At 35.9% G+C, this 11,516-nt stretch overlaps 1 pseudogene; it reads right to left on the bottom strand.

Moving 5' to 3' along the window:
* Positions 1–1,245: 1,245 nt before the first annotated feature.
* LOC105551872 lies at positions 1,246–2,346 on the bottom strand (annotated as a pseudogene).
* Between the last annotated feature and the right edge of the window lie 9,170 nt (positions 2,347–11,516).

The following is an 11,516-nucleotide window of genomic DNA, read 5'->3' as shown; positions in this document are numbered from 1 at the left end:
TTGCAGAAGAGCTGGTTGATAAAAGGAGTCAGGCACCTTCCCTCTTGCCCTTGCTTCTCTCTCACCAAGTGATCTCTGCACACGCCATCTCCCCTTCACCTTCTGCCATGAGGGGAAGCAGCCTTTGGCCCTTGCCAGGTGCAGATACCTGAAGGGGTGGCCTGCCCCTCCACACCTGTGGGTGTTTCTCGTTAGGTGGAACGAGAGACTTGAGAAAAGAAATGAGACACAGAGACAAAGTATAGGGAAAGAAAGAGTGGGCCCAGGGGACGGGCACTCAGCTTACAGAGGACCCACGCCAGCACCGGTCTCTGAGTTCCCTTAGTATTTATTGATAATTATCTTTACCATCTTAAAGATAAGGGAGTGGCAGGACAATAGGATCGTTTTAGGGAGGAAATCAGCAGTAAGACATATGAACAAAAACCTCTGTGACGTGAATAAGTTTAAAGGAAAATGCTGTGCCTTGAGATGCATATGCAAACATTTCCATAAATCTTTTAGCAGCATTGTTTCATCCTATCACATGGGAATAAACCTTGGACAATACCTAGCTTTCCTAGGCAGAGGTCCCTGCGACCTTTGGCCGTGTACGTGTCCCTGGGTAGTTGAAATTAAGAGAATGGTGATGACTTTTAACCAGCAAGCTGCTTTCAGGCACTTGTTTAACAAAGACACATCCTGCACAGCCCAAAATCCATTAAACCTTGAGTCACCGCAGCACATGTCTCTTGCAAGGACAAGGTTGGGGGCAGGGTCACAGATTAACAGCATCTCAAATACAGAACAAAATGGAATCTCTTATGTCTACTTCTTTCTATATAGACACAGTAACAGGCTGATCTCTCTTTCTTTTCCCCACAGATACCCAATCTTGAACTTTTGCAGACATCAGGATCATGAGCCAAATAAATTATTTTCCTTTATAGACTACCCACCCTCAGGTGTTCCTTTATAGTAAAACAAACTAAGACAATGGCACTGAGGAAAATTTGCTTTTGAAAGCTTTTTTTTTTTAAAAAAAAGACATTCTTTTTTTTTTTTCAGTGTCACGGTTAGCCTATTACATTTAGCAATCAGCAGCATGGGTGCAAAAAAAATCTACATTAAAAATTTTGTTGGAATGCCTTATGTTTTCCACAAAGCAGAAACTAAAATAACCTGGTATACAATTAGTTACAAATATAGTCCTTGAGTCTTTTGCCCATACACATGAGTATTGTCTAAGGCATGTCTTTATGGCAGCTATGCCCTGCCACCACAGGGCTTGGCTGAGTTCACAAATCTGTTGTAAACTTAGCTTTCCTGTCACTTCTCTGGCTCTTTTCTCCAGCTAAACTTTGTTTCCTGACAGAAATTAAAACCTTCTGCCACTGTGATTAACTACTGCTGCTATTGGAACAATCATTGTAGCCACTATGGTTTTGTGGTTGGGCAAAGTTTTGACTTCCACCATTAAAGGGTCTAGAGCTTCTGCCCCCAAAGTTTTCTCCCCTCGTGGCTTCAAAATTTAAGGATTGCTTATTGTAATTGCCAAAATCCTTGTAGTTTCAACCACCTCTCAAACTGATCCCGTCATTATCAATTCCATTATAGCCATGCCCACTGTCACTATATCCACCACCACCATGATTGCTACCAAAACCTCCTTGACCGCTGTGGTTTCCTCCATGACTCAAGTTGTCATCCCCATCGAAATCACCTCCACAGCTTCAACCAAAGCTTCCAGAACTACTTTGACCTCTTTGACTGGATAAAGCACCAGCTATCTCTTGTTCAGACAGAACTTTTTTACTTCACAGTTGTGGCCATTCACAGGATGGTATTTCCAAATGACAGTCTTATCCATGGAGGCATGGTCATCAAAGGTTACAGAACCAGAGTCCCTCTTCTTGCCATTGCCTCTGTCAGTCATGATTTCAATCACTTTAATGCTTACATACTGTTCAAAATAATTATTTAGGTATTATTTTTCAGTGACTTCTTTAATGCCACCAATAAAGATCTTTTTTTTTTTAATTTTTAATTTTTTATTTTTTTACAGTTAAGCAGGCCCTTGGTGTTTGAGAATCTTCTCTTGAGACAACCCTCTTTGGTTCCACAACTCTCTCATCCACCTGTGTGGCCTTGCATTCAAGGCTGCATCCACCTCCTCCACAGTGGCATATGTGACAAACCCAAAGCCTCCCAAGCCTTTGGATCTCTTACTGCTGCGCAGTCCAGTAAGCATTCCACATTGCTCAGAATGGCTTCTCAGAATCATTGGTTGTTTTAAAGCCCAACCTTCAAACAGATGAAGGGCTTCCTCAGCTGTTTAGGCTCTTTGGGAGACTCTGACTTAGACATGATGGCAGTGGGAGAAGAGATTTAGAGATGGTTTCTCTGTGGCATTCACCAGTAGAAGGCTTGAAAACTTAAGTGTCAAAAAGTAAAATGTAATGCAACACTCCATGAAATGGTATTGTAAATCCTGTATTATTTGGCTTCCTGTGCCCAAGGTTCTCTTAAGTAACAGTAGGGAAAAATAGATTCCAAAAAAGGATGACAACCAAAATAAATGAACAAACGAATGAATGAATAATGGTGGGTCTATGAGGGTAGTGGAAAAAAGAGAAAAGAAGGTTTTGAAGAGATTCTCCAGGGTTTGTCATGTTTGAATGTCCACTGCAGTTCTGCCAGCTCCTGACCAATGAAATTTGGCCATGCTAATGAATCAGATTGCTCATCAGTAAAATAGAGGTGATATTGCAACTATTGTATATGGTAATAGTGACAAATATCACCTGTTACATACCTAAAATAGTGTATGGTAGTAAGTGCTTAAGAAATATTAGTATTTATTATCATTTTATTATTTATCTAACTCATAATTAAGATGACAAACACTGCAAAATGGAAAACAGTTCATAATAAAGCCATATATATGTATATATATACACACAAATATATATATCAGTATTTATAAAAATGTTCCTTTAATCATGCAAATAATAGGGTCTTGGTAGGCAGTCTCTTTCTATTTTCCACAAATTCAAAGCATTGTTTTGAATAGATTCAAATAGATTTTTGATATCTGCAATAATCACCAGCAACAGAATCACCAGGACACAACCTAGCATTTCAGAGTTAGAATCCTTCTGCTAGAAAGTGGAAGAAAAGGAAAGATGTCATTTACAATGTTGATTTTAGGGACAGCTCATTCATCTCAAAGAGATTCGGCTCCCTGCTCTCAGAAAATCTTGGGATTAGGCTTTTTTGTCCTCTTTCACAATTGCATCCTTTTAATAAAATGAATGTATCAGGAGAAGAAATAGTTATAACAGTAATTTTTAATTATTATTTAAGAAATATATTTCCTGGAAATAATTGCTGCCAATTTTTAAGGAAGTTGAGGCTCAGATTTAGATAAATGGAATGAATAGACTGCTCTTAACACTTTCAACAAAGTTATAAATATGCATATTGCTGAAGATCTAAGATTATTTTTAATTCAGCAGAAAGAAACTGTACTGCATTTACTGCCATGACATGCAGTGCATCTAGAATTGGCCTGGATTAGCATGCCTTCCCTAGGCCTGGATTCTTTTCTTAGGAATGTTGAGGGGGATTCTGCTTACTGTGGGAAGAAAATTTTCCTTTAATGATGAATTTATCTACCAGATTTTTAAAAATACATATATATTTTTGGAATTTGTTGAGTAGGTTGTATTCTCACTATTCTTGGTACACTGACTGTATCTCCCACATTTAGCCTACCACCTTACCTCTCAAAACAATTGTTACCATGTGCCCAAATAGTCTTTCTCCCAGTCATTATCAGTGTGTAAAAGTCATCTGAGAAGTGATAAAAGGAAGTCTTTAAAAACTTCAAGTTTTCCATTTTGAGAGGCTGAGGCGGGTGGATCATTTGAGGTCAGGAGTTCAAGACCAGCCTGGGCAACATGGTGATACCCTGTCTTTACTAAAAATACAAAAATAAGCTGGGCATGGTGGAGAGTGCCCGAAATCCCAGCTACTCAGGAGGCAAGAGAATTGCTTGAACCGGGAGGCAGAGGTTGCAGTGTTATGAGATCACGCCACTGCACTTCAGCCTGGGTGATAGAGTGAGATTCCATTTAAAAAACAAAACAAAAAAAAAAAAAAACACTACGTTTTCATTTAGAAAACAGTTTTTCAAGAATGTTGTGTGATTTCTTTTTTTTTTTTTTGTATTATGAAAGCAGATGGCCTTATGCTATAAGCACATAATTGTGACAACAGAATCCTCCTTCATCACTCATTCACTTAACAAATGTAATAGTACTTATTAAGCACCACCAAATATCAACATTGTGGTAAACACTGGGTTTACAAGGATGGAAAACTTTCTTGCTTTTGAGGAACTTAAGATATGGTTGGCTTCTAGTGTTGTAAGCAGAGAGGCACATTTGCAAATTATTTAAATAGATTAATATTCTTTAAGAACTTATGGCAGATCGTCCATATACCTTTTACCCTTAATATTGTAAAAATTACATTATTTGCAATATTAGAGCTAAAAATATTTTTATACCATTGTTTTGTTAAACAAAAAAAGTTATGAATGTACACCTGATTATAATTAATTCAAAATAATACAAAACATACTGGTTAAAGGATGAAAAATCTTGCTTCTTATTTTTCTTTCCTTTTCTCTTCAGCTTTCTTGGCCAAAGGCAAAAAATACTAATGGTTTAGGTGTATTCTTTGCAAGATTTATTTGATGAGAATGAATGTCTTGGTGTGTGTCTTCTCATCCAGGAACATGAGATTTTGCTGCATTTAGATATTTTTTCTACTATATTTTCTAATTTCTTGTTGCCAATGAATGGAAAAGTTATTTTTGGTTTATATATTTCCACCTTTAGCAACATTACTATCTGCTTATATTTTTTGCAATATTTCTAAATTGAATCTCTTTATGTTCTAGAGAATTATAAATGCCATCTATACATAATTATATTATCTTTATTTGCAGTGTTCATTATTTCCTCTTATTGCACCTCTTGGATCTCGGGAACAATGCTGAGAAGTAGTGATGGCATTTCAGTCAAGACTTGGTTGCAAATAGCATATATTAAACTTAGTTAAACAGTGGAAGCTAATATGAGATTCACACAGTTGCAGGAAGAAAAGTCATCGTAGATTGGCCTGAAGAACAATCAAAATTAGTAACTGAAATTCAGCCAGCACTTGTCCGAATAGCTCAATTTTTAATTTTCCCTCATTTTGGCCTCCGTTTCTACAGCTACTGACTTCCCCTCTACTGACGGGGACCATAGATACAGAGCTCTTCATGTGTCATATCTCAAAACTTTTGGCTACCACTTGGGATTGAATGTTTCTTCAGCTTCAGTTTGAAAACAATCCAGAAAAGGATAATGATTTTCTTGGCTTACCTAAGAGTTTTAGCCTTAAACAATGACCTAGAGATTGGTGGCACCCTTTACTCCTACCATATACTTGTCTTGCTGTGGGGAGAAATTCCCCACAGAAAAGAGTTATTTTCTAGATGAAAGGAATAGTGCTAAGCAAACAAACAAAAGATGTTCCCTGTAGTGGATGTCCTCATCTTTTTGATGCCTTTAAAGAGAGGCCAGTCACGATGGCTCACACCTGTAATCCCAGCACTTTGGGAGGCCGAGGTGGGTGGATCATGAGGTCAAGAGATCGAGACCATCCTGGCGAACATGGTGAAACCTTGTTTCTACTAAAAATACAAAAATTAGCTGGGCGTGGTGGCGTACGCCCGTAGTCCTAGCTACTCGGGAGGCTGAGGCAGGAAAATCACTTGAACCTGGGAGGCAGAGGTTGCAGTGAGCTGAGATTGCACTACTGCACTCCAGCCTGGGCAACAGAGTGAGACTCCGTCTGAAAAAACATAAAAAAAAAAAAAAAAGAAAAGAAAACAAATAAATAAAGGGATTGCAGCAAATATATGTTCGTGTAGTGTGATGTGTGATAATTGCTATAATTTTCTGGTTGATACATTTTATAAAATAAGGAATTGGTGTTAAATATGTATATAATGTGTTTTCAGCATTTGTCTAGATCTTTATATTGTACTTTAAAGTCTATTTTATTAGGCCTTCTTTAACTTACTTTTTAATGATGTTAACGATACTTTTATTTTCTTCACTTTGATGAAACCACTTAACTTGAGATCTACCCTCTTAACAAATTTTTAATTGCAAAACACAGTATTATTAACTATAGGCACAATGTTGTATAGGGGATCTCTAGAACTTATTCATCTTGCGTAACTGAAACATTATACCCATTGAATAGCAACTGTCTCTTTCTTTCCACCCTAGTCCCTGACAACCAGCATTCTACTTTCTGTTTCTATCAGTTTGTCTATATTAGACATCTCATGTAAGTGGAATCATGTGGTATTTGTTCTTCTGTGCCTGGCTTATTTTAGCTAGCATAATATCTTCCAGATCTATTCATGCTGATGCATGTAGCAGAATTTCCTTCTTTCTTTTTGAAGTCTGAATAATATTCCATTGTATATATATGCCATATATTATTTATCCACTTATCTGTTGATGGAACCAGGTTGTCTTTATACCTCGGTGATTGTGAATAGTGCTATAATAAACATGAGAAAGCAGGTATCTTTTTGAGATCCTGATTTCTTTTTTTTTTTTTTGGCTATATATTCAGAAGTGGGATTGCTGGATCATATGGTAACTCCATTTTTAATTTTTTGAGGAACCTCCGTATTGTTTTTCATGTGGCAGCATAATTTTATACTCCCATGAGAAGTGCACAAGAGTTACAATTTCTTCACATCCTTGCCAATACTTCTCATCTTTCTTTTTTAATAATAGTCATTCTACAGGTGTCAGGTGATATCTCATGTCATTTTAGTATGTAAAAGGTTTTAAACAGGACCAAGTTTCTCTTGCTTTAATTCTTGCTTCCTCTGCTTTATTTTTTTTTCCTCATTTTTTTCCTTTTCTCCTTACTCCTCCCTGTCCTCCTTTTTTTGGCCATTTCCTCCCTCTCCGAAGCTTGACAAACTATAGGTTTGGAAAAAAATCTCTTAAAAGATCTGTTCTGATAGTTGTTGGGGTAAAATTTAACCAATCATTTCAATCAAAAGGTATGAATAACTGGAACAATTTCTAACTTTTTCAGCTGTAAATTTAGTAGCAGTCAGAGACGAAGAAAGCTGCAACCTGGACCAGAACACATGGACTCATATTCCTCTTCTCCTCTTGTAAAAGCTGCAATCCTGTTGTGGCTCAGAGTCACCTGTAAAGTACCTGTAGTGCAGGTGCTATAGAAGTATATCAGCTGAATAAAGCTGCTAGCGTCTGTTTAAATCATTTCAACTACTTTTTTTCCCACCTGACAAGCACAGATAATATAGTTTATAGTGTTCTGAGATTCATAGTGATGAAGATTATTGGCATTCCGGGAAAAACTCATTATTCTAATTCACAGCAGGACTGGATTTTTTAGACTTTATTTGTATTTTTGTATCTTTTTTTATCAATGGGATGGGACTACACTTCTTTTGTAATACTAACCGTTTACATTTTGTAATACAAGATCTTGCCAACGTTAAAGGGTCTTCTGTATTTTCTGTCTTATGAAAGATTTTTCTATATCATGGGAATTCACTACATTTTGATGTTTTAAGATACTTGGAAATAAAGCTGTTGGGGGTTGATATATTTTTAAAGAGAGAGTTTTTAATCTTCTATGATTTTCTGGTCATATTGAGTAAATTTTGTTACTTCATATTTTCTTCAAAACTTGTTTTTGTTTCTGAATTCATAGATAAAAATTGCATGTAGTAATCTCCCATCATTTATGAAATGTTTTCCCATGTAGTTATGCTGCTTTTTTCATTCTTAAAGCTGTTTATTTGTGATTTCTTACTTTTTTGTGGAGGCAAACATTTGGTTTGTTACACTAAACTCTTCAAAGAAGCAGCTATTGCTTTTGTCTATTATTTTTCTTCTTACTGTTAGATTTTCTACTTGATTTATTTCTGCTTTTATCTTTATTAACTCCTCTCTGTGAGTTGTGCCTTATTTTATTTTTCCTTGATCCTTTAATTTTCCTTGATCCTTGAATTGAGTGTCTAATTAATTTTTTTAGTCTTTTTTTGTTTTCCAAAGTATGTGTTTTGGATTATGCAAATTACTCTTAGTAGCACTTTAGCTCTATTCAGCAGGCTTTGATATGTAGTACTTTTCTAAGTAACTTATAATGTTAAAATTGATATTCTCTGTAACCCTACTGTTATGTTGAAGTGTATTTTATATATTTAAGAGGATAAATTTATTTTGTATACTCTGTTTTTCATTTCCAACAGCCAATATTCTGGCAAGATGTTTGAAGCAAGTGTGAGTCTAGTTTAAATGATCTTTCTTCAGTTTTGTGACACTTTATGTGAACTGTTACTTTGTTTTCTTTTCTCAATTCTCTTTGTTCTCTTTCTCTGGAACTACTATTATATGGATGTCCAAATTGAGTCTAGCTTCCATGAGAAAGCTTCTCATGCTATTTCACTCTTTTTCCTTTTTGACTGCCTTCTGGGGGAACTCCTTGGCACTATTACTAGTTAGCTTTCTAATTCAATTTTAGCTAAGTGCATTCTGCTGTTCACCTATCTATGATTTTTTTTTAAAAATTAAGCAATAATTTTTGTCATTTTAATTGCTTTGATTATTCCTTTCTAAATGACAGTGTTTCTCAGAATGCCAAGTTTTATCAAATTTCATTGTGGATACTCACCATAATTACTTAATTTTAAAAAAAAACTGGTTATGTGATTATTGAATATAGTAATTCTGTTTAGTATATTTAGTTATTTTATAACTTTGCTTTCCTAAAATACCCAGAGATTCATGATATAATTCATTTTGTATATAAGTATCTATGTTATTAGTTTTGTTAGATTGAATATTTATTATAAGCTCCAGTTAAAATTATGTTTGTTCAGCAGAAAAAAATTTTTCTAAGTTTGTAGTTATGTTATTTCTCTGCACTTAAAGTTGTTTGTTTTCTAACTTTTAAAAAATAAGATTTGGCATAAAATTTTCTGTGATATTAGACTCTTCAAAGTACCAGTCTTTGCTGAAAAATACCAGTACTTTTAAAATTGCTATTCGATAAAAGAAGCCTGGTTTCTCTCTTATCTCTCTCTCTCTCTCTCTCTCTCTCTCTCTCTGTCTCTGTCTCTGTGTGTGTGTGTGTGTGTGTGTGTGTCTGTGTGTGTGTCTGTATACATGTGCAGTGGTAATATGTCCTCTAGAATGGAGATTTCTAGTCTCTTATTTTGTTTATAAACTACTTGGGGCAATACCCTGACTCTCTAGATCATGCACTTCGTTTATGATTTCCTAGGCAATCAGAAAACTCAGTTCTGTTGATGTCAATATTTACCTGAGGAAATTCTGACATTCGTCACCATTAAGATATATCTTAATTTATATCTCTAGATGATAGCCATGATTCATTCATTTTCCTAACCATCACTGCTTCTGGTCAGTAGTAATTCTGGATTCTGGATATAATCTTCATCATCATCATCATCATCTCTCTCTCTCTCTCTTTGTATATACACACACACACACATATATACATATATATATATATCTCTCCATCCGTCCATCCATCCTTGGGGGTCTATCTGCTTTGTGTGACCCAGGAATCTTCCAATCTTCCACTCTTCTGGTCAACTGAAGGTACCCTTCCAGAATTTCCAGTTCTGCTATTGCTTATTTCTGTTTCTTATATGTCTTTAATAATTTCAAAGAGATTTTTGCTAGAAGTAGAAGAAATTCATGTGTTTGTTTATCAATCTTGCTAAATGGAACTATACTTGATCTATATTTTTACCTAGTAAATATTTCCATTAGTGATAATAATAGTTTTAACAAGTTCTGATAATACAAACGTTTTCTCAACATTTCTTAAATTACTTAAATTACTGCAAAGATATTTAACCTCATATGACTCTGGCTAAAATATTTATTATTCACTCTACCATTGGAATCCTTCTAAGGTTGACTTTGATTTTCTTAGACTTCTTAATAAAAGGGGTTGGAGAGATACTAGATGACAAATAAAATGTGGAAACTTTTATTACTTATAAATGATCCTGAGACTGTCTCACTCCATCATTGTTGGCCAATGCTATGTTGGGCAAGTTACCAACCTCTGTATGCTTCTATTTGGCCATTGAGTTAGATCAAGCGATGCTCTTCAAAATTTAGCATGACTATGAATCATCTGGGTAAGTTGTTAAAATGCAGATTTTGACTTGTAGATCTGAGATATAGCCTGATCATCTGGATTTCTAGTAAGCAACCAGGTCTTGCTGCTATTGTTCGGTGGGGCACAATTTGAGTAGCAAAGATCTAAGAAATAGGAAAAACTGAAAATAAATGCATTCTATTTCTTTCAAGCTATATATACACCAATTAAATTGACCACCTAATAATATACAAGGAGTGCGTTAGAATCTGTGACCCTAATTTCTCATCTGCCCATGCTCTCTCTTCTGTTCTCAGGGCAAGATAATCTCATACTGTAGATGATATGGTCTGACTCTGTGTCCCCACCTAAATCTCCTCTTGAATTGTAATCCCCACGTGTTGGAGGAGGGACCCTATGGGAGGTGATTCGATCATGGGGGCGATTCCTCATGCTGTTCTTGTGATAATGAGTGAGTGCTCATGAGATCTAATGGTTTTACAAGGGGCTTTTGCCCCCTTCGCTCTTCACTTCCCCCTCCTGCTGCCTTGCTTCCCTGTCACCTTCTGTCATGAATATTAGTTTCCTGAGGCCTCTCCAACAATGTGGAACTGTGAGTCAATTAAACTTCTTTCCTTTACAAATACCCAGTCTTGGGCAGTTCTTTATAGCAGCACGAGAACAGACTAATACAGTAAATGTGACTGGTGATAAAGTAACATTAATGATATATCTTGGACCATAGTTTGATTTCAACTAGACTTACATTATAATTATATTCCTCCTCACCCAAGGGAGATCAGCCTAGATCTTATAGTGACTCTTAGTGTGTATTGGGAGAAAGCAGAAGGTGTGTTATCATTGTCTTATCCCATTGTACTATTGTCAGAGGAGGGGCCTGGATTTCTATGATTCCTCTCCCCCAAGAAGTTGTATTAAAGTAGGAACTTTATTGCCTATGGAGTTCTTACCTCTAAGGCCTCCCAGAAGGACAAGTGTCTTACTTCCTGTTGGCCCAGCAGCTTTAACTTTCTAAGTGACAGGTTTCACTTACCTTAAGATGCTTGATGGCCAATTTGGAATTATTATCTGTTTTGTGATCAAAGTACTTGTTGTTAGTAAACTGACAGGATGTTTGTTCTCCTTTTTTCTTAAATCTCTTAACACCAGGAAACAACAAACAGAAAATTTGAGACATTCCATGTAAAACCCCATAACACTAAAGTCATAATTTGGAGTTTATATATTTACTTCTATATTGATGTGTATTCTTAAGT

The sequence above is a fragment of the Mandrillus leucophaeus genome, unplaced genomic scaffold, assembly GCF_000951045.1.
Source record: "Mandrillus leucophaeus isolate KB7577 unplaced genomic scaffold, Mleu.le_1.0 Scaffold536, whole genome shotgun sequence".
NCBI lineage: Eukaryota > Metazoa > Chordata > Mammalia > Primates > Cercopithecidae > Mandrillus > Mandrillus leucophaeus.
The sequence above is the reverse complement of the archived record's forward strand: the minus strand, read 5'-3'. Positions and strand labels throughout refer to the sequence as shown.